The 22,793-nt window shown below is 39.6% G+C and overlaps 1 protein-coding gene and 1 long non-coding RNA gene across 5 annotated transcripts in view; one reads left to right on the top strand and one right to left on the bottom strand.

The window, feature by feature from the left end:
• LOC130153156 (uncharacterized) overlaps positions 1-22,793 on the bottom strand; it is a 58,643-nt gene that overhangs the window by 23,777 nt on the left and 12,073 nt on the right. Inside the window, exon 4 of one of the 3 annotated variants that reach the window (XR_008823243.1) lies at positions 11,934-12,576. The exons of the other annotated variants lie outside the window; for them this stretch is intronic. This is a non-coding gene — a long non-coding RNA (uncharacterized LOC130153156). Of the gene's footprint in view, positions 1-11,933; positions 12,577-22,793 lie in introns of those variants that run through there. 3 annotated transcript variants of the gene reach the window in all.
• Positions 9,002-22,793, top strand: part of AKAP6 (A-kinase anchoring protein 6) — a 287,326-nt gene continuing 273,534 nt past the window's right edge. The window contains exon 1 of one of the 2 annotated variants that reach the window (XM_056347614.1): positions 9,002-9,297. The gene's annotated coding sequence lies outside the window, so the exon portion shown is untranslated. The remainder of the gene's footprint in view (positions 9,298-22,793) is intronic. The other variant, XM_056347615.1, reaches the window with a different exon arrangement.

Here is a 22,793-nt window from a genome sequence, read left to right as displayed (position 1 = left end):
AACCATCTCTTAGCTTACTTCTCCTAGAAGTGGGAGTGGCACAGACTCGACTGTTTATCCTCTGTCAGTCAATTTATTTTACTAATTTAGCAGGAAATAAACCCAGCAAAAATTGTATCATTTTCTTTCTGAACTAGTGTGTTAAATGGGCTGATGAAAGTATCTCGCAAGTTTCATTGGTATGAGGGAAGGGGTGAAACTGCACACCTGGAAAGTTAAGAAGGCTCTAGGAAGGAAGGATTAAGATTTATCTTTTTTTTTTTTTTTTGGTGGACAGTGAACAACTGGATCAGCTCAGCTGCATTTGACAAATTTTATTTGTCAATTTTATAGGAAAATTGCTGAATTCAGTCTTGCAATAGTAAGATCCCTTTTTCATTTGCCATCCAAAGCACAGATGCATGTTTCTTCCCAGTGGCAGGTAAAGGCCCAGCTAGACACCTACAGGAGCTGCAAAGGCATGGGGCAGTGTCAGACCCACTGTACCAAGGACTGTGGAGACTCAACCACACCAAGTGAGAATGCAATAATCAGAGACTGTGGCCAGCAACACCTGAAAAGTTCTCCCAACATACATGAATTGGTTTTGAGAAATTTTGAAGACTGAGAGCACATGGAGGTTGAGTGATACAGGTAATTTGTTTGGGGAGGATGCAAGCAAAGGAGAGGGGTGGAGAGATGGGCTGTGGCATAGGGAAAGCCTGGAGGAGGAGGAGGATGGGGAGAAGATGTGGTTTTCTTGTAAGACTGGAAGGAGAAGAGGCAATGATGCAGAGCCAGCCCAGGTCTACTAGGACTTACTAGATTAGATGCTGTGCTGTGTGAATGCAGCTGTACTGTCTTCAGGGAGAAGCCAGATTTTGAGGCTATGCAGTCTCTCTAATGCAGCACAGAGATAATAATGCTGGTTCAGAGCCAGCTGTTCCTGAAGCTGTGACCAGTGAAGGTGTGTTGCAGGGAACCCACAGGCCCAGCCTGGTCTCATGGCCCTGCCTCAGTGGCAGTGCCCACCCAAGCAAGCTCTGCCTCTCAGTGAGAGCACAGCTGTGAAGCAACACAGCTGGTTCTGGGGGCCAAACAACTACATTAGAAGCATTGCAGGAGGTTTCACTGCAGACTAGACCCCATCTAGTTCCCAGGATTAAATACTTCTTAGCAGTTGCAGTGCATTGGGTGCACTCATGGAGTTCATCTTCTGGTTTAGTCTTGTGAGAAAGGAATGCAGTTTGTGTCCTCAGAGACTGCTCAGTGATTTGAATGCAAGTACAATCAATGTAGATGGTTGGGAGAGTTGCTTTGAAAATGTGCTTTTGCTTTAAACCAGAAAGCTAGTTTAAGCACACATATGAGGATCAACCAGTTTAGATCTAGTCTTCCTTTTGAAAAGCACCTGAGTGGCTTGACATAGTCTTGGCCTCTTTTCTGGATCCGAGGGGACCATTGCATTCCATGTGTTGTGGAGACAGTGCTGCCTCTTGGTGTTTTGGCCCCGGTTGTCTCAGGGGACCACAGTGCTGCAACAAGACTGAGTGTTGCTGGTGAAGATGGCTGGCGCGCCTGGCCCTGGGGTAAGGGGCCTTCTCTGAGTGGCAGCAGGCACACCGTGCCCAGATTTTCAGGTTTTAACCTTGTTTGACTCAGATTTCGGTCCCTCGGTTTGTTTTGCATATATATACATTGGCCAGCTAGCCATACCAAAGGGCAGGTAAATCTGCTCTGTGGCCGAGACTTGAGGTAAGCTGTTTTGCACTGTCCCGTGAGCATTCTGAGCTCCCTAACTGTTTAAAGAAAATGTGTTCAAAAATCAGAGGGCCATTCAGTCTTTGTGCCCTGACACAGCTTTGGCCTTGTCTTCTCCAACTCCCAACAACTTCACTTGGAAGGAAATTGTGGGAAAACAAGGGCAAAGCCCAGCTAGAGCATTGCCTGTAGGTCACCAGACCCATCATGGGCCAGCAGCTGCTCTTGAGTGGGAAATCTACTCAGCCTGTGCTCTGGGGTCGGCTTTTAGATTCAGGGACCTTGATGAAATTGGGAGAGCTGCAAAAAGCTTTATTGGCCCCCAGCCCTGCCCTGACAACTAGATTTAGCATCTGTGTGTCTGGGAGCCCACATACGAGGGGTGGAAGCTGAGGGGGCAGGGAGGGCTCTGCCGGGCCTGGCAGCCCAGGTGTTGGCCATTTCAGCCGGCGGCGGCTGGGAGAGGCTGTGCTTGTGGCAGCAGGTCGGTAAGGACTCTGGCTTTGGTGCAATGGGGGGGGGGGGGAATAGCTGTTGATAAATTTGATTTTTTTGCCAGTGGGAAAAGCTGTTTCTGTCATGGGTTTGGGTTTGAATTGGGTGCTGAGTTCATGTGGGCAGGCAAAGGGAGGGCAGGCCTGCGGCTCCAGTGTGCCGCCTCCGTCAGGAGAACTTGGTTTCAGAGCAGTGCTATCTGCGGGAGGTCTGAATTTGCTGAGTTGTTAAATTTATGCTGTGCTTCAGTCTGGGGGTAACGTCACACTTGTTCAACTCTTTTTATGATCTCTAAAGCCCAAAAGATTCATTCAGACTATAAACCGTAGCCAGAGCTACCTCCTGGACATGGAGAGGCAGCTAGTGAGATAATAGTACCTCAGCTCTGCTAGGCAGAAGATACATGTCCAAGGCCCGAAAGATAGTTAATGCCTTTTCAGATGTGAGGATGTTTGTAATATAAAATTTAATTTAGAAGTAATAAACATAATAAGTAGTGACTGTATTTTCAATATATGAAATAAAGTATTTAAAGATACATTATTCATGCCCACATTGTAGGGTTTCTGAATAAGTAAGTTCGTAACAAGATATTCTAGCCATAATAATAATGTAACTAAATATACTTATCTTTAGATAGTAAATGTAAGCAGTTACAGTTTATAGCATGGAGTGAGTAAACTTGTGTTGTGTGCAAAAAGTTTGGTGAGTTGGCTTCTACAGTGCGTATGTACTCTGCTAGTAAGCCCTCGCACAGACTTCCCAAAAGAGCTGTAGTGGTGTGTCCCGAGGAGGGTATGTACAGCCCTGCTCCAGGCACAGGCATCCAGCTTGCATCCTGTTCACTTGTTAGGGAATGACATCGATTGTTGTTTGATACCAACAGCCAAGGTGGAAAAAATAAAGCAGCCACAGCCTTTTTTAAATTTGTGGTGTGGTTTTGGTGGTGTGTTGGTTTTTTTTTTTTGTTTTTTGGTTTTTTTTAAGATAATAAAATAAACAGATTTACTGTCTCCCAGTACCTGGGTCATTTCAACAAATGGGTCAATTATTGGAATGTAATTTTTTTATTCTGCTTATAAAAGTACCTGCTACACAAACTACCTAGTATGAGGTGGTAATATGCCAAGTAGGGCTTGTAAGGTGTTGATGGACCTGTTCAGCATTTTTTCTGTACAGTCTTTCTTCAGGGCTATCAAACTAGTGTATAGCATCTACTTAAAGATATAATGAGTTGTTTTCTACTAGTGCTGATTATTTCTGCTATGTAGTGGGGTCTAGTACCTTGCAGCAACCTGTGGTCACCATAAGTTATCTGATATTTCTTGCTGTGTTCCTCCTGTTGTGTTTTTTTGTTGTGCGTGTGGTTTCTTTTACCCATATTCTATTACAATAATAGCCAGACTTTTTTCCATCCTACTGTGTTTAAGTACTAACTTGGAGTCCACTTAATGTTGAACTATGTTTTTAAAAAGAAAATACGAAAGATTAAAGCAGCCTTGTAACTGCTGTAACAAGATGCTCTTGAAAGCATTGAGCCTGTTAAGATAAAAACAATCTTTTTTTCATTATTAATTTTTTAATAAAATGACTGTTGCTTTCAGATGCTAAAAATAGGTCCCTGCTTTAACTAGTATGGGGAACCATGCTGTGTTTTACCCTCTGTGGGTATGTGGGAACCATGCTGTGTTTTACCCTCTGTGGGTATGTGTGTACAGGAGGTGACTTAGCTTTAAACTAAACTAGAAGTTTAGCCTAATACTGGAATGCCTGAGCTAACTTTAAACTACCCAGTTTCAGAGCAAATAGCTGTAAATCCAGCAGCATGAAGCCAAAATGGTTATTCAGCTTTTCCCATGGATTTTTCAGTCATTTGTGTGTACAATGTTTATGCCATTATCCTGTTGTTCCTAAAATGCAATATATAGTAAATATGTGAAACAAGTGGGGAGGAGCATCACAGATTGACTGGAGGGGGCTAAGGTGGATGAAGGAAAATAAAATGTTTTAGAACATGTTGGCCAAATATGGTATAGAAGTCAATCAGTGACGGTAGTCAGCTTCATAGAATCATATAACGATTTGGGTTAGAAGGAACCTTAAAGATGACCCATGGGCAGGGACACCTTCCACTAGACCAGGTTGCTCCCAGCCGCATCCAACCTGGCCTTGAGCACTTTCAGGGATGGGGAACCCACAGCTTCTCTGGGCAACCTGTGCCAGTGCCTCACCACCCTCACAGTACAGAATTTCTTCCTAATATATGATCTAAATTTATCCTCTTTCACTTTAAAGTCATTCTCCCTTGTCCGATCAGATGACCTTGATGACAGAGTGGACAATATCCCCTACCTACACTGTAGGTAGACATAGGTGTTTAATGAGTTTAGTCAAAGCAGACTATGCATATCTCTGACCTTCAACATTCAGCTGATGGATTCAATACAGTAGATTCAATAAGACCTCGATTTATAACCCTTTCCTTTTAGAGAAAAGGGATAGAGTTCTTATCAATATGTGTGACCTAGCCTTTCCTTCTGACAAGGTCAGTGGTGGAATGGAAACCCTGATATATAGCTGTTTAGTTAAGGCACTCCATCCAAAATCTGGGACATGGGTTCTTGAACTGGATTGCAAAATCTTGCATGAGAATCATGACTTCCTTTGAGTGCCATTACACATTGCTGATGTGTTGTGCACTGGCATTCAGTAATTGTGATTTTGCATTTTATTTTTAATTTAAAGCCTGCTTCTGATTTATCTGACAAGTAATTCAGAATATGGAATTCTCATTTCCTTTGGTCCTTCCATGTACTTCCCCCTTTCTTTCTTGGCTGTTTGGGTAGTGTAGCTGGCAACTGGTAAGCAGCTGCTTTCCTTCATTCAGAGAGGGGAAACAACATAAAAGGAAACATCTGGATTTTGCAGAGAAAAGGTCTGCAATGGCATTTTACTTGGTTTAGCTGTGTTTGTGAGTTTGCTCCTAACTCATTTTCTTGAACATAATTAAATGGAAAGTAAATCATGTCACGGTTAGTCCTTGGCTTATTACTGGTCTTATTGAGGGGAAACAGAACTTTTTAAAGTTAAGGCAGTGCCTGCTTACATGGCAAAGACTTGCTCATTGAAAACCTCTGTGGATTGTGCAAATGTTAGTTATCCACATAAACTGATTGTAAGGAAAAATAATGGCAGTAGGTAGGCGAAACACTTCTTCCCTTCAGATGACCTTGTGGTGGGTTGAGCCTGGCTGGGCACCGTGTGCCCACCAAGCAGGTCTATCACTCCCCTCCTCAGCAGAATGGGGGGGAGAAAATAAGATGAAAAACACCTTGTGGGTCAAGATAAAGGCAGTTTAATGAAGCAATAGCTAAGGTTGTGCACTTGCAAGCAAAGGAAAAAAAGGATGTCATTCTCTACCAACAGCAGGTGATATTTAACCACTTCGTGGGAAGCAGTGCTTCAGTACTTGTAGTGGTTGCTCTGGAAAACATCGTAAATAACAAATGCCCCCACCCCCACCCCCCACCCCCTTCCTCTTAGCTTTTATATCTGAGCAGATATCATATGGTATGGAATATCCCTTTGGTCAGTTTGGGTCAGCTGTCCTGCCTGTGCCCTCTTCCAAGATCTTGCCCACCCCCAGCCTACTGGTGGTGGTGGGGGAATGTTGGAGAGACAGCCCTGATGATGTGTGAGCATGGCTCAGGCTCAGCAGTGCTCAAAACACTAGTGTATTACCAGTACAAAGCACAGCACTATAAGGACTGCTGTGAGGCTCAGCCAGACTCAATACAGAACATTAATAAAATTTGTTCCCTTCAAAACAATGGGGGGGAATCCCAGTGTGAGGAAAGGGAAAGACACTACAGCTTGTGTTGGAGAGGAAGAATGTGACTAAAATAAGGATTTAGAGTAAGAAATCTATGGCCAGCAATGACCTGCGTTATGATGGTTGAAAGTAGGATGAAATATTTCTGTTTTGGTAGGAAAAAGGTATAATCAAAGCCCTGTGCTTTTGGGTTGGAAACCTACTGGTGATACTTCAAAATGATCAAGGTGTTTATGTGGTGATAGAATGGGTTGGGTGCACTCTCTCTCTCTTTCCATCTTTTGTTCCAGTGAACTGGAAGGAATGCAAATGGAAAGCAACTTTAAGGCTTAGATTTAAAAGATATGTCAGTTCTGGGTTCGGTGAATAACTGCAGCTGTCTTAAAACAAAAGCTTCATTTCTACACCCTGCCAAAGGGGGAAAAAAAGGCAACTGGAGCAGCTACGCACAGTTCTCTTCCTCTAGATCTGCAGTTTTAATTACGGGCTTGCAAAGCTTGAGAGTGCTACCTTTTGTAATCATAAGGTAGAACTTCCTTTTAGCATCTAGTGGTTGCAGTCCTCCATGTAAAGTCACTATAGCAAAATTCATAACACCTACATGACAAATCTTTAGTTTACACCCTTCCTGGGACGTTCCTGGTATAGCTGTTTTGCATGCGATCTGACATATGCCCTGGCTCATAATAAACATTTCTGGAGAAATACCAGCAACAGACTGGTATTTAAAAAATACTAAACACTCAGAAGTCAGGAAAATCACTATAATTTTGTCTTCATTTACTTATCATTTGCATATGTGAATAAACAGACTCATTCAGTCTGTAGTTAACAGTAAACCGGCAGAGGTCTTTGTAAAAATAGCCTGATAATTCCCCTGCTCCTGCCTGACCTCCCTCCCCTCCCTATATTTCTCTGTGTCCATGTTAGCCATGCTTCTACTTCACGACTGCAAGAGGAGCTTACACGGAGGTCACACACAGCCAAATATGTTCTGGAGACTGTGGAGCATAAGCCTGGAGAGGGATGCCTGGTGGGGCTGGCTACTACACTGTGGTGGGGCAAGCCCAGGGTGGGCTTTCCTGATGTGCCTGTCCCACCAGTTGCACTTTCCCAGTGTTCAGGAACAAGGACCAAGCTGACAGACATGAGGCAGAGCCCTCATATCAACTAGATTGACTCCTGGCTTGCCATAATGATGATCCTGGATGTCCTACTTTTCCTAAGAAAAACAAAAGATCACTGTCTCCATTCAACTCTATTCCCATAGCAGTCAGGGTAGTAAAAATTATATCAAATAATAATTAGCAAAAGAAAAATATTCCTTTAATGAAAACTTTCAGAAACTCATATAATTTGAACGGTGTGGCATTTAGCATGCTGCAAACTTTGCTAAGTTGCAATGACATTCCTTAGCTTTCATGGCAGTCCAACCCAAATCATGTTTCAATCATGTAGTCCTCACCGAAATTGTGACTCGTATCCTCAGAGACCTAAGAAAGTTTTAAACATTCAAAAAGCTAGAGCTATAGCTCTTTTGGGACTAACACTCTACTATAGGCCACTGGACTGGATTTGTTATTGAGTCAGTTTGAGAGCTTTATTGTGTTGTTTGGAATTACATAGGATTAACGTTAGAAGAGAAAAACAGTCAAAAATGAAAACATAGAGTGTCAAGACAGCACTAATTAGAAAGGCTATGACATTTCCTAGATTTATGGAGATGCTTTGTATTTAATCCATTAATCAAAAGGTACGAATGTAACTTTTCTTTCAAAAGTGGATGATGGGTAAAAGCATATAATTATTTCCTGTGGTTTCCTCTGAAATCAAAATTTTGACTCACAGGTTGAAGTTTAATGGAATGAGGGGCTTCAGAAAGTGGCACCCATGTTTGTTGGACATCTTCAAGGCATTGAGGCTTCTTGGTTCAAGCTGGGCCTTTGCTTTACTCTGGGCTTCAGCATATCAAGTGTTTAGGGTCCAGCCTTTTGTGTACTTTTTTTTCTTTTTTTTTTTTTTTTTTCCCCTACTGTGTAGAAAGGGATTTTCATGGCTAGGGAAAGCAGGTTTTGCCAGAAACTTTTCTCACCCAAATAGAACTGGCGAGTGGCCAAAAATGTGCTGGTTCTTCTTTGGTTGTGAATTTTAATTTCCAGACAGCTCCTTTTGGTACTTGTTCACATAGCCTTTGCTTCTCTCATCACTACTGTGAACAGAGGATGCAAGCAGGTTCCCAGTGCCAAAGATAACATCTACAGGCTCAGCCTCACCAATCCCAGCCCCTGAGGTAGGTTATGGGGAGGGGCTGTCCCTTCTGGCCTTCCCTTTCTACCTGGGCAGTAGAGGCTAGCAGCAGCATGGCCCACAGCTTCCAAAGTCCTCACTCATCCATCTGTCTGATAGGCAGATGAAAGCCAGGCTACTCAGCATGCAGATGGTAGTGCAGGTTGCCCTACAGTTGAAAAATGATAAGGAGATTTTTACTTGGTTGGTTAGAAACTTCTTTACCCTCTTGTGAATAACCACACCACCCCCCCACCCCCCGTTTGTTTTTTTTTAAAACTCATTGTCATTCATTCAACAGTGTGAAATCTGCTCATTTTGAAGTATCAAGCATTTTTCCCTAGCAACAAGATTTTTCTTCTAAATGACAGATTGGATGTAGGAGCAGGGTGGGGCAGGGTGAAAATGTATATTTCTTAAAATACTGTTCAATAACTGTTGTCTGTACAGACCTAGTGGTAAAATCATACCACTGACTGTTCATTTTAAGTAAGGTTCCCTTACACGATAACCAAATTTTACTTATAAAATTTGTTCTTAAATTGACACACGTGATACTAAGTTTTAAATATAAAAATTATTTATAGCTCATACATCTGCATTCTGTATCACCATGCAGGAATAATTTGTCTAAAATATTCCTTAATAAAAGACATGTACTTGAATGTGGGCTCTGAAACCTATGGCACAGTACTTTAAAAGCCTGTTTGTGTTTTGTCTGTGTCTTTAAAGGGCTTCCGTATTGTCTCGGGCTCCCCTGGAAATGCAGTAAGGATTCGTATCACATCTCTGTTGCCATAGCAACAGCAGTCTTTCCCATAATGAGCTGCATCATCTGAACTGATGTCACAGCATCATGCAGCAGGTCACACAAGGCACCTCCTAGTATTGCATCTTACAGATGTGCCGTAAACATCAAAAGAGGATGATTTGAACAGGACATGGTAAGTGCAAAATGTTGTTCTGTTCTTAATTGCACCGTTGTTTTTTCCTGTTTATAAGGTTTTCCTAATATAAGAATGTGTGGATTTTGCCTTGTGAAAATCATTTTGAAGAAAGATGCTGCATGCCTAAATATTATTTTTCAGGCAGACAGGTTAAGACAAAGGCCTACAGAAAATGCATTCAGTCTGAATGTTTAGACTTGTCGTTGTGTTTGTGATAATACCCTAAAGATTTGCTAAGAATATATTTAAATTTCACAATCCAATTAAAGTTGCTACAGTCTGATTTGCTTAAATGGAAAGAATAGCTGTTTTCACTTTTAATGCCACAAACATAGCTTGTTCCTTTCCCTTTCTCTTTATTTAAGCATTCTTATTATGTGGAGCTCTTCTTTTAACCTATTTTATTTCAACAGCATGAATATCACCTATTTACTTTCATTGGCCTTCCATAACATGATAGTACAGAAAATACTGTGAACCAGTGCTGAACAAGCAACTGGAACAATATTGATTTTAAATATGGTTCAGTACTGTCCTATTTCTGTTGGTATTCTTAAAAAAAGGAAAACATTGACAGAATTGTCAAACAATAATCAGATATTTTTAAAGTAACGTGGCTTTTAGCTTTCCCACTGTTTGACTTGCTTTTAGTCTGTTTTTTTAAATAGTAATATGAATTTATTGAATTTTAGATCTATCTTTTACTGGAAGGAAAACAAGCTTTTTTTTTTTCTGCTGCAACTGCAGTAAAAGGTGTAGTCAAAGATTCATGCATTCTGAGGGGGTTTGCTATGGAAAAAATAATAGTAATAATTTTAAAGCTTCTACCTCTATCGTAGGAAGAAAATACATATTTCTTACATTTAGCAAGCTGGCTAAAAACATGTTTATAATATTCAGTAATTCTTTAAAATATCTAATATTTGTTTATATCGTATTAAGGTCTGGTTTCTGGAGGCCAGGCTAATTTTGCTTAACTTCAAGTTAATCTTGCTGGATGGTATACAACACTAATTGTTTGATTTTGCATGTTTAAAAGACTCAGTCTTTCAGCTGCTTGCTATTAGAAAGAAAGAAAAGACCAGACACATGTCATTTTAATTGATCAATATGTCCACTAGGAATTAGGGAGTGGTCTCTGGCTCTGTTCTGTCTGTGTAGTTTATATTTCAAAAATGCAGCAAGAAAAATGCCAACCACTAATCTTGTAGTGGTGTCTGTATTTATTGTGGGTTTTAGTCCCTTATACTTCATAAAGTATGGAGTAGTAAATATAATGAGATCTTACTGCTTTTCATAGGGATGGGTGTGATGGTCTCGTCTGGCACAAGCTGGAATGGAGCTCCTATGTCTTAATTAGTTAGTTTATACTGCATTATATATGCTTTTTTTTCAGTATGGTCTGTGTACGTTTGCTGAGGTTTTTTTCTACTGCAAATCCCAAAGCAGATGACTGTAAATGAGCATTAGAATGATGCTTTATTTACTTGTGATGCATTTTTCAGTGTGAAAATAGTGGTCTCCTGTGCTTGCTGTGCTCTCATCAGGCAAACTCGGAAGGTATGAGTTAGCAAGAGGATGGGAAAGAGGGCGGGACAGCTGATGTCTGGCTAGTGTCAGAACTGGAGATGTGAAGAGAGCTGGTGAGCCATGCATTTTAACTTGCGACTTTAGGGACTGTCAAAGAACAGTTTATAAGGAGCAAATATAAGATATATTTGGTTGAAATACTGTGCCTTTACTAATAATAATGTATTTTGTTAGGCCTAGCCTGAGAAATTCTAGTGGTAATCAAGTCACTTGCAAGAGTTAAAAATGAGGGCAAACATACTGGGGGAAAAGGATCAACTTTTGACAGTATTAATAGAGAGATGACCTGCTGTGAAGCATACAGTGCAGATTTTTTTTAGTTTTTCTAATAATGAGAATGCAAATCATGCTGTGTTTTAAACATTATTTTTTTAAAAGTTCCTGTTACTGTCTATTCCACACACTTCTCACAGCATTGTTTGTCCTGGGGAACACTCGTTAATAATGGAGTTGTGATGACACTACTTGTTTCTTGGTGAACATCTTTGCTGATTCTGACTCCAGCTGAATACCTTGGCTGTAGAATACTTCCTGGCCATTTCTGTATGGACCTAAGTGTTTCACTAAGGTCTGTATATGAAGACATGAAAGAGTATGGAGTAATGAAGAGAATCTTACTATGAAGAGCAAGCCTACTTACCTGAGTCAGAACATGAGCAAATGTAGAGACACTACAGATTTAATACAGTTTTGTTTGCTGTTGAGGCAGATTCATGACTGGTACAATTATGAGTGAGACAGCGTTCAACAGTAGGAAATGTGTTGCTTTCAGTTTTGTTACACAGCTGGTTTTACTCATCATTACTGAGGGCAATATGTTTTGTAAATACATATACTCTTCCCCAAAGTAGCTGAATGTGGACAGTTAATCTGGAGGCTTGAGTTCCTCTGTGTATGCAGTTTCATACTGACATGTAGCTGGAGATGGGTGTATACTGGTGAACTTGAAAGGATGCTACTATTTAATCTTTACTTTGCTCTAAAGATTTTTATTATATCATAAATTAATTAGTTCCTACATAGCTTAGCACTGAACAGAGAGAAACAGAAGCTTGGTTCCTCCTAAAACAGCTATGAATTGATGACAGAACCTGACTCCAGCAGTGGAAGTTGGTACAGTTTTAAGACTGTGAATATTTCTGTCAGTATATGGCAATGCAAAGGCCACTTAGAGGGGATCAGAGTGTGTCCTCAATGGAAGAAAGCCTTCTTTCTTTAAAGAGGAGTTGAGGGAACCCTGTGCTCTAGACTTCTGTTGGTCATTTTGCATTATAACAGTGGTGGGTTAGTGTCCTGTCCTTCCCACCCTCTGGCAGATCTGGAATGGGTCTGCATCCAGGAACTCATCCTTGGAAAGTCAAGTCAAAGGAGTCCTCTTTATCAGAAGTGCTCAGGCATTGATTAAAACTTGCAGTATTCAAAAAATGCTGGTGAAATATTTCCTTTGAAATAATTGAGAAATTAAGAATAATAATAAAGAAAATCCTATGCCATGTCTTAATTTACTTGCACCCGTCTATAAAAAAATCACTGCTGCATCATGAAAGAAATATTGACAAAATTCTGTGCTTGCCTTTTTTTTTTTTTTTTTTTTTTTAATTTTAATTTTTTCTGGTCTGTGTTGAATGCTACTGGCTTAAGGGAGATGTACAGTTATCCATAATGCCTGAAGTTCTGGAGTTGTATCTAAAAGAAAAAAGATTTGTATGTATTAGAAGATACCATGTTTGTCTGTTGAAGTAGAATATTTGTATTTTGTATTGTAAGTATGGCCTATGCTATATAACGAACTGTCTGTACATTCTGTAATGAGACATACTGATACTACTGGCATAAAATTAATGATACATGAATGCAAAAATGGCTTCAAGGAATCACCTTGCAACTAATTTATGTCTGAGTACTAATATTTCTGTGGACTAGGGGGGAAAAAATGTGCCTTTTGCTTTGCTGTTTTGATGAAAACAGCCACTCATTAAAGCAGATTCTAGCTGCAGAAAGTGGAAGTTGTATGTATTACCCCTATCATGTGCTGGGCCAGGTCTTTCCTGCCACAGAAAGGGAAGGAGAAAAAGGAAAAGCTGAGCTGGACAGAGAGCCAGGGGGAGGTCAGATTGCTGCTCTATGCAGTAAGGGAGCAGGACATACAGTGGGTGAAGTGACAAGGGATAGGCAACCATATCTGACATCACTGTCATGATCCAGAAAAGGTGGCTGCCATCCTGGGTTTCTCGGCTTCTGCAGGTTTTCGTACAGAGGAAGGGAGACCTCAGCTATGTCCCTAACCCTAAAAAGTTTTTGCTATAGACTTTTTCTATTTTGTCGGTGCTTAAAAGGTCCTTGTCCCTTGTTTGCTGAGTGGGCACACATGCTGTTCAATCAGTTCTCTTGTGCAAAGGCCCATGGAGTATTTTCTTTCTCATATTCAGTTTTGTATCTAATATTTTCTATTAATTTAAAAATAAAGACACCTAACCACACTTCACATCCCTCAAATCAAACATAAAAATGCCTAATATAAATCCCTTAAACTGGTTTGGTATGGTCACAGTAATTTTAACTGCATTAATATCCTACATATATATATATATATACACACACATGTGTACATATGTATAATGTCAGAAGGATCATCACAAAAATCACTCTTAAAGAGTGTCAAAATGTGCTTTCCTGAAGCAAAAGATTTCTTCTTATTAGAATACCATCAGAAAAGCTTTGCTGCATGAGGAAAAGGGCTAGGGGATAAAGAAAAAAACCAATCCCGATAGCTCTTCCCTTCCTGTTTTATCGTTGAACTACAGGTTTCAAGTATCTAGACTCCTGGCTGCTCTGAATCCCAGCAAGACTGACTCAGCTTTTCATCCCTCCAAGGTCAAAGAATTCAGCTCTGTGCAGTTTATAATGTCTGGTGCTTTCAGATGAGATATTTAAAGCCAGAAATGCTCTCTGCTCTATGAGAACTTTCAGTTCTCATGGCATGTGTCAGATACAGGCTTGCTCTGGCAGCCTTGGCCAAAAGGCTGTCACCTCCTGCTTCTTGTCCAGTATTCAATCCTGGTGCCAGGCAAGGAGAGACTTTCTCTCAGCTGCTGAATGACGTGTCTTCTAAGACACCTGGAAGCAAAGATGGCTTGTAAATGTAAGTGAAGTGTTCTTCAGCCCAGGGCGTTGTCATCATGTCCTGTGGAGACTATTGGCCTCGATGTTAAGAGTGCAGGATGAGCACTGTGAATTGTCATAACACTTTCTCACCTTTGCCAGCTAAGTGGCTTCTGGATCTGTTAAGAGCACCCAGGGTAAGTAGTCAGCTCTCCACAGGACCAGTTGTTTTGCAGGGTGAGGCAGTAGAGGCGCTGTGCCAGGGGAACCACAGGACCCTCTGTGCGGCAGTCAGGTTTCTGTGAGTCCTGAGTGCAGGCACTGAAAGGCCTGACCCCAAGTACTGCTGGTGCCCCAGGTCCAATTACTTTCTCATAGACACTAAGTGTATAGCCAAAATGTGCTCTCTGTGTTTGGCAAAGAGATCTTTCCAGCGATAGCGATTTCTATGAGGAACTAGCTCTATGAAATAGATTTCCCAGCCCCCATGGTACAATGCCTTGTGGGAGCTGACACACTTAAAAAGATGGCCTTTGTTAGCTTTAGGTTGTGCTAAAAGAAGTCCTAGCTTTAAAGTGAGGAAGCACCCAACTGCAATAATTAGTTCTGTTTTCAGTCTAAATGTGTATCTATTACTTTCACATATAGTGGTCGGTGGTTTTTTTTCTTTCAAGAGTTGCCCTGTACTGATTGCCTTGTAAACTCGATGTTGCCTTAGTTTCAAGGTTAGGATGCAGACATGAAGTTCCTTTATGATCTGTCAAAGAAGAATAATAATTGTTTACCAGCCCTGTGTGTGGATAAAATAAAGGAGGCATGTATCTTAATATAAAATGAGTTGGGTTGTAGATTTTTTTTTCTTTTTTTCTGTGTCATTTTTGCAGCATCTTCTCTCTGGACGAGAACTTTGTAGCCAAGTCTTTAATGCATCAAGTTTTAAAATGCATCCCACCTAACCTCCATTATTACTTCTTGCAAACTATGTTAGACTTGCTTTTGTTATTTTCAGTTCCTGCTCAATTCTATCACGTGTTGACTTCCTCTGGTCTGACTTGCTCTGTCCACCTTTCTGTTCCTGAATGTTATGCCTGTAATTGCTCTCTTCTACCAAGTTGTCATTTTTTTCTTATTTAAATCCCTTGGAAAAAAGTTGCGTGTCCTCTGCACAATCTCTAAAAAGTGGTTTGTGATAAGCTGTATACAGAAAACTTGTGGGACTTCAGGGTTATTACTATATTTTAAAATAACAAAACAATTCAGGTATCCCTACCAAATTTTGGATAGGACCCTTACAGCGCTAGGGGCTGTACAAATACCTGAGAAATGAAGTCTTTCTTTACTAGATTGCATTAATTTTCAGTTTAAATTGAGGTGAGAAACTATTTTCCTCACTTTTTGTAAATATGCCTCATAAAGGATAGGTAACATGCTCATTTCTTGGAAAAACTTTGGCAGACCTGGGAGAAGAAGCTATTTTTCTTATTGCTTGTATAGTACTTAAATAATCTTTTAATCTGTCTGGTTTTGTATTTTTCTGTTTGTACTTCTGTGTTTGTTTTCTGAGGTTGATTAATATTTGGTGTTGGTGGTTGTATTGGGTAAAGCTGAGCTCGTAGTGTAGATCCATGAAATTTCAAGGGATCTAAGGCAAAAAAATGATTGTTACCTATCCTAAATTATTCTGCAGCTTAATATGATGAGCTTGGGAATGTTCTAGTCTTTCAAAAGAGGAGGATCTGCTTGTCAACCTTTTTTAGACAAACCTTGACTGTATTGTTTAAGATGAAAAACATAATAAAAATCCATACCTTAGTTGCTGAAAGCTGGACCTTTATATGCTGAGTTGGCAACAGAAAAAAAATTTCTGTACACTTAGTTGTTTGGTTTTGTGTTCGGGGTTTTTTTTTGTTTGTTTTGGGGTTTTTTTTTGAAAAAAGCACATTTGTTTTGAAAGTTTTAAAACAGCATTTTCTTTATTGGCTAGGTAAATGCTTATCCTTTGACAGATTTCTGTGACAGAATACCGCCAAGGGAGTTGATATAAAAAAATTTTCTGCAAAATAATTTAAAACGTTTAAGAAAATAACCTACCTGCCTACTGAAATATTAGGCTTATTAGGTAGGAAATTAGAAAATAAAGATAAATGCCTGGTTTACACTACAAAATACAACCTTAGATGCTTGTAGTTGAGCCCACCAAGAAATAATGTTTAACAGGTGACTTGCTGCATTTTCACCCTTTCAGTAAATGTAAGATTTCTGACAGATATTTGGTGGAACTCACACAGTGAATACAAACCAAAAAGGAGCCAGATATTGTCAAGTCTGAGGGCTGTATAAGATTGTTTTTAAGATGATAATTCAAGTGTTAGAGAAACTCAAATAAAATACTACTTAACAATGCCAAAACTAATGAAAGACTTTTCTCAACACTTACTTTTTGTCATGAAAAACTGCACTTCAGAGTTGAATGCTATTAAGAGAATAACTAGGGTCTGTTGAGAATGTTTTCAAATACAGACATCTTTCAGAGCTGTTGCATGTAGCTACTCTAGGCTGCTTACAATTCTCAAGTGTGTTAGTCATGTTTAGAAGCCGCTTTTCCAGCTAAGGAGGCTAATTCCCTGGCCAAGGTACTTCTGTACTAGCAAGTATGTATTGTTCCTGTACTTCAAGCTGCACTGCTAGTTTCCTAAAATGTACCATATTTTGTTAGAATAATACATCAGATTTTGATTGCCACAAAAAACCCCACCCAAACCCCATAGCTACAGCTAGAAAAGGCTGCCGCTGTCAGATTTCAGCATGTCTAGTCTGTCACTGAGGCAGTGACACAGCAGATATGTGAGTTGCCATTTTAAGGGTCAGCTATTAAAATATGCAGGGTATATATTACAGATCCTTAATATGTCATCTAGTCTTGTTCCTTCTCAAAACTTCATCCTAGTATTTTACTAGGTCATTAATAATAACACTCTTGTTTAGTTTTTGGTGACATTATGCACAGATACCTTGGAAAAATAATTAGGAGATTTTTGGTTTTCTTCTGTCTGGAAAAGGTGGAGTCCAAATATGCTCTATGCATGATGTAGGAACAGACAGTGTATCAGCAGCAATGATGATTCCTCTTTCAGAAGAAAACAATTTTAACCCTCCAAGTGCTTGGTACCTGTTTGCAATGCAGTAGCTTTTTAAAGAGAGATTTGATTTTGCATTTCAGTGAATTATGCAGAAAACTTCTTAATTACTCCTTTTGTTTAGCTTCATCATGTCATTTTAAATTGGATTGGAACTTCAATTTCATTTGCTGGTCCCATCTATGTGATCCCTTCTCTTTCTTGTAACTTGTAAAGTCACTTTGGTCAAGAAAATTAAATCCCCCTTAAATTTTTGTTGTTCTCTCTTCTCGTTGGGCGATACAGAGAAATGTTTGTCAGCATGTTGAGGGCTTGAATGGTGAGTTATGTAGGACGCTAGTATTAGATTATTATTTCTTTGAGGTAAGGATTATAGGTATTCTCCCTCATTTGCTTGTCACAAAAATGTACTGAAACTAGTAAAAGGACTTCATGGGATTAAATTTTAACGTAAGATATAGAATAAGAGCTGGTCAGAGAAGTGCTAAGTTACAAGAATGGTAGCCTTGGGCTGTGGCCTGTGATACTTGAATCAAGGAGACCTAGAAAATACTTCTGGCTTTGATACTTAATGTGCCCTGGCACATCATCTCTGAACCCCTGTCTCTTGTTCATCACCTGTGGAATGGACATAATTAATGATATTGATCCCCTTTGTAGAGTGCTCTGTGAAAGTGCTAGGTGACACTACTATCAATTTAACTTTACACACACATATATATACAGGCAAGACAGCAGCAGATGCCAGACAGAATGGTGCAAGGGAACACTGCTGAATAAAAGACAAATTTGGATGCTGAAAATAGTTTAATTCCTTTTTATTTTTACATTCTACCTTTTGGGATTTTTGTCCTGGGATAACGGATTGCACAGTAGAAGACTTACCAAACATATGGAAAACTTAGTGGTTTTGGCAACACAAAATTTACATTTATAAGTAGCATATGTCAAACTGTTGAGCCTGCTTAGCTGAAAATAAAAGCTTAATTCTACAACTCAGCTTGAAAAGACAAAGCAGACATCTCTACTGGCTGAATCTAAATGATTGCCATACAGAGAGCAGCAACACCTGGTCTGTAAAGCTTGAGGCCACATGTGCGTGCCATCCTGCTGTAGAAGAAATCTTTTTTGGTGAAGAAGGGGGACCCACCATGATTTTGCATGATCTTCAAGGATTTTTTTCAACAATTAGAGCTTGATAAGAATTATTCAACAAAGTACTGTTTTCTCAGTTATTGCTGATTCATTAAAATACCTATTGTTGATCCTCATGAAACTTTTTTGCCGAGGTTTTGTTCAGAGAGCAAACAACCCAAACCAGCTTATGACTGAGGGATATGCATTAAAATGAGATGTAAGATATGTATAATAGACTAGCATCTATTCTGTACTAGGCAGACCCCTGGGTTCCGGAGATCTCTCTTTTTCCAGTCTAATAAATACTTAATTATTTATAGAAATTAGAATAGCTGTGTCAAGTGACATAAGGATGTATATTTCAGATAGTTCAGGAAAGAGGGGCACGGCAAGAAAGGCACCTTATCAAGCTCCCACAGTTAACCTGTATTTTTTTCTGACTCCCAATATAACTTAGAATCCACTTCAGTTTAGCCTTCCTTAGACCTATATACTGGCATGTAGCTTTGATTCCCATAGTCATCCTTTGAATTGTTAAAAAAAAAATAATCTAAGGATGTAAATAAAACAATCTAGTATGCTAAAATTAGTGCTGGACACACCTGAATTCCAATAACATATTTTCTTGAACTTTCTTGAATGGCTTATGAATTGAATTGTGTGTTTCTCTGTGTTCTTACCGGGTGTTAACTGTTAATGGATTATTAGTGGGGTTCTTCGTATTATTCTTATAAACTGATTGGTTCCTCATGCTTTTAACTAATTCTTAGTAAGTTCAGACTCTGGACAGCAATGACCTAATCAAATGTGTGAAGATAAAATAGGGTTCTGAGAAACATTCTTTGATTTGTCTGGTGCTTTTGTTGGTATGGGAGAACCACAGGGAGGACAGAGGTTGTAGAGAACCTCAACAAACCTTCAGTCTGTGAAATGCTATTTCCCCCTTCTACATCCAACCTGAAAATTATACATTCTGACAGTGAAAACTGATAGCATTTGGAATGAGGAAAAATGCCACTTTGGCAGGGCTCAGATGATATTTTTTTTTTAAAGCAGTATTTTCCTAGACTGGAGAAGGCCTCAGGGATTATAATTAGCCTGTCTTAGGCTGATTAGTGTTGGGTACTTGAAGATTCTTGATCAGCAAAATAACATATCCTGACAGGCTAGTGGAACGAGGTCCAGTGTTTCACTTCTCACTGCAGGGAGCTGAGAAAAGAATCGTTTTGGTAGATTAAATCCTTTTATGAGTAAAAATGCTGGATGTATTGAATATTTAGAGGTGGTTATCGCCTGGGCCAGGATGCATTGTGCTTCATTCCAGCTTTCTGAAGTGTTTTACTGAAGGTGAGGAAAATATGGTCTATGCCATATGACTCTGTTTAAGGTGTCCTCATCTTACTGCTAGCTGCAGCATAAAGAAAAGTTGGCTTCTTTCTTAAAACTAAACCCAGACATCTTTACATCTACAACTTAAACTTCACACAGAAATGTACTCATGATTAAAAAGCCAAATAGATTTTTTCTGTTGATCTATGTAGTTCTATGATCAGAAAAATTGTAAACAAGCATTTCAATTTTAATTGCATATATTTTAGATCTAACTTAATAAATGAGTTTATATGATTTGCTAAAATGGAAATTCAATTGTCTGCATTCAACAAAGACTAGAGAATGAATAATTAAATGGAATGTAGAATGTGTATATTGGAAATGGTTCAAATTTCCTTCTGAAAATTGTTTCAAGTAATCTTGAAAGATCTTTACACAGAACTAAAATACTAGGGAATACATTATTGCAACATGATTATTTTACACACCAAAACTCTATGAATAGTTGCATTGTCTGTAGTCAAAAAACTTCAGAGTTGGTTATACTATCAGAAATTATTTGCTACAGTTTGCAGCATTTAAACAATCTCTTTTAAGACATCACAGAATCAAAGTTCGATTCCAGTGGGATGAAATAGGCAATACTTCAAAAACAAACAAAATTCTGTTCAGTGACCCTTTAGAAGATTGGTAAAGATGTAGATGTAGGTCAGATTACCAGCAATTTGATATAAAAATTATGAATCTAGTGGTAACTCTGTGGTACTGAGAGTAGAAAAAAGTCCAATAATGTTTCCCCATTGTAGTTAATCATACAGTTATTACACTTTTTGGGTGGTAATACAATACAAATAATATCCTTTTTTAAGGGGAGGAAAAATATTGTTCTTTAAGATTAAAGAGATTAGAGGAGTAGATGTATGGGGGTGGGAAGGGAGACTGCTATCTAAGCAGTCAGTTGACTAGCTCATCAAGTGTATGTGCCAGGGACATTAACTTTGACTCCAAGAAACAAATCTAGAACATATTGAAACACAACAGGGAAAACTTGATTTAAAAAAACACACAAATAAAATGTGAGCTTCTGCGGATGAGTTTTTTTGTTTTTAAATAAGAGTGAAGGAACTAAAAAGGCATAATGGCACTTTAATGGCTCCCAGGCTTTGCAGCAAGATAATTCCTGCTGCAGTGACAAGGGGGAAGGCTGTCAGAGTTCCCTTGAGAGCGGTGCAGTGGCTGGGAGGAGCAGGGTCTGCAGCACAGCAGCGGCGAGTGGGGTTTGGTCTGCTCATTACCTGTGACAATATTGCATGCTTGTAAGTTACGTCTTGGAACTGCCCAGAAATGTCAGCACAAGGTTAGTCTTGAAACTACCTTAGCACGTTTTTCTTTTCACAATCATTTCTGTGCTGCACCTATTACAGGCATGCCGCTGAAACGTGCCTCAGGAGGTGTTTAGTTCTTGGTGCAGGTCTAACTGCTGCTCCTGGCTTCTCATGTTTCACGTCTAATGGAAATATAAATCTGTGGATCTTATTCGAGGCTTACTGGAGTGATTAATAGGCGTCAGGCCCAGTATCTTCCCATGTTGTGTGGGTTTTGGTTGGGTGTTTTTTCCTGGTTCTGTGATTTCCCCAAGGAAAGTGTCATGTGGTGAATTAAATGAAGCCAAGCAGAATTCTTGGAAGCAGCAAAACCATTTGAAATGTATGTGTCTCATTTGAGATTCAAAGGTTTGAAAAAGGACTATGCAACTGTAAAGATTTGGGAATAATCTTGCTCCTCAGCTTCCTGCTAAATACTGAAAATGTTACTGGTATTGCCTGTGAAGCTCAGGGTGCTGCTATAGTATTGTGGAGTGCTAAAACATTTTTTTGTGTGCTGTCAAGCTGATTAAGATCTGAGTACCAGTAATATTACGCAGGTGCGTTTTAAATTCATTTTTCAAGAAGATAACATGAGTATTTTGCCTTCCTGAGAAGTGATAAAAAAATCTTACCAAATTTGATGTGCTTTGTCCTTGCTATCCTTTGATATATATAGCTTTTAAAGGGTAAAGAAGGCAAAATTTTCGGGAATGCATCAAGAACTTTAAAGATGTGTGGCTTTATTTTTGAAAAGGCCAGGAAAGATATCCATGGCCTGAAAATAAGATTTAAAAATTCATTGATTTTTAGGTGCAGAAGGCTAGACTGCTTGATATTATCATCTTAAAGTTTTGGGTGTATTTTGCTCTTATTTGAAAATGAAGAATCCCCAGTACTGAATCTGAGAACAGAAGATTCTTAGTTGTGCAGGGAACAGTTTCGTGTAGTGCTTTCTTTGAACTACAGCATAACAGCCAACTTGAAACATGAATTTACAGGAATTATTTATGATAGCTGCAGGAAATGAAGTCCTATTTAATGACAAAGCAGGGATAATAGTGACAAAGTAGACAGGCAGTAAGAACATTAGGGTCAAGATCCACAACTCCATCTGCTGATGTAATTCAACCTGTTTTTGAAGAAATCCACAGTAGGTACAAGTTGTTTTTGCAGAGCCTAAAACCAAATAAGCCGAACAGAGTAGTGTGATCTGTTCTGGTATGGGTTATATTTCTGTGGTTATTGTTGTTGCTAATGTCAGAAAGAGGGTCTTAGCATGTGAAGTCCCACACAGATGCACACGGAAGTCCTGAGTATCTGCTCCCCACCCCAGAACACATACTGTGTTAGTGTGTGAGTCTGAGAGCAGGCCTGCAAAGGAACGTGGCAGGCATGTGAGAGGATATTAAAGATTTGTGACATGAGCTCCTACATGACCTGTAACAGCCCTATTAGGTACTCCTACCACCACTTATTGACAGATAGATTTTTTTTTTAAGAAGTGATTCTTGCTGCTAGACATATGTGGGGAATGCTAAATGAGAGAGTCAACATCCTTTTAGGATGCTTGGGCAGATAAGGAAGGGATTTGAGAGGAAGAAAATCACGTGCCCAGGGTGTGCTTGTCGTATCAGGGTACCCCGGTGCACAAGGAGATGCAGAGAGGCAGCCAGGAGCAGCCCAGCTGGTTGGAGTCTGGAGAAAGCATTAGTGAAGGGGCACAGAATGGGAAGAGTTTCGTAAGAGCTACCTCAAGCAAAGAGGGGAGGAATTGGATTGCTCCAGGCTGAATGGGTTTGCTGTGGGCTGTAACAAGCTGAGGGAGAAT

Source organism: Falco biarmicus, chromosome 7 (assembly GCF_023638135.1).
Source record: "Falco biarmicus isolate bFalBia1 chromosome 7, bFalBia1.pri, whole genome shotgun sequence".
Classification (NCBI taxonomy): Eukaryota; Metazoa; Chordata; class Aves; order Falconiformes; family Falconidae; genus Falco; species Falco biarmicus.
The sequence above is the reverse complement of the archived record's forward strand: the minus strand, read 5'-3'. Positions and strand labels throughout refer to the sequence as shown.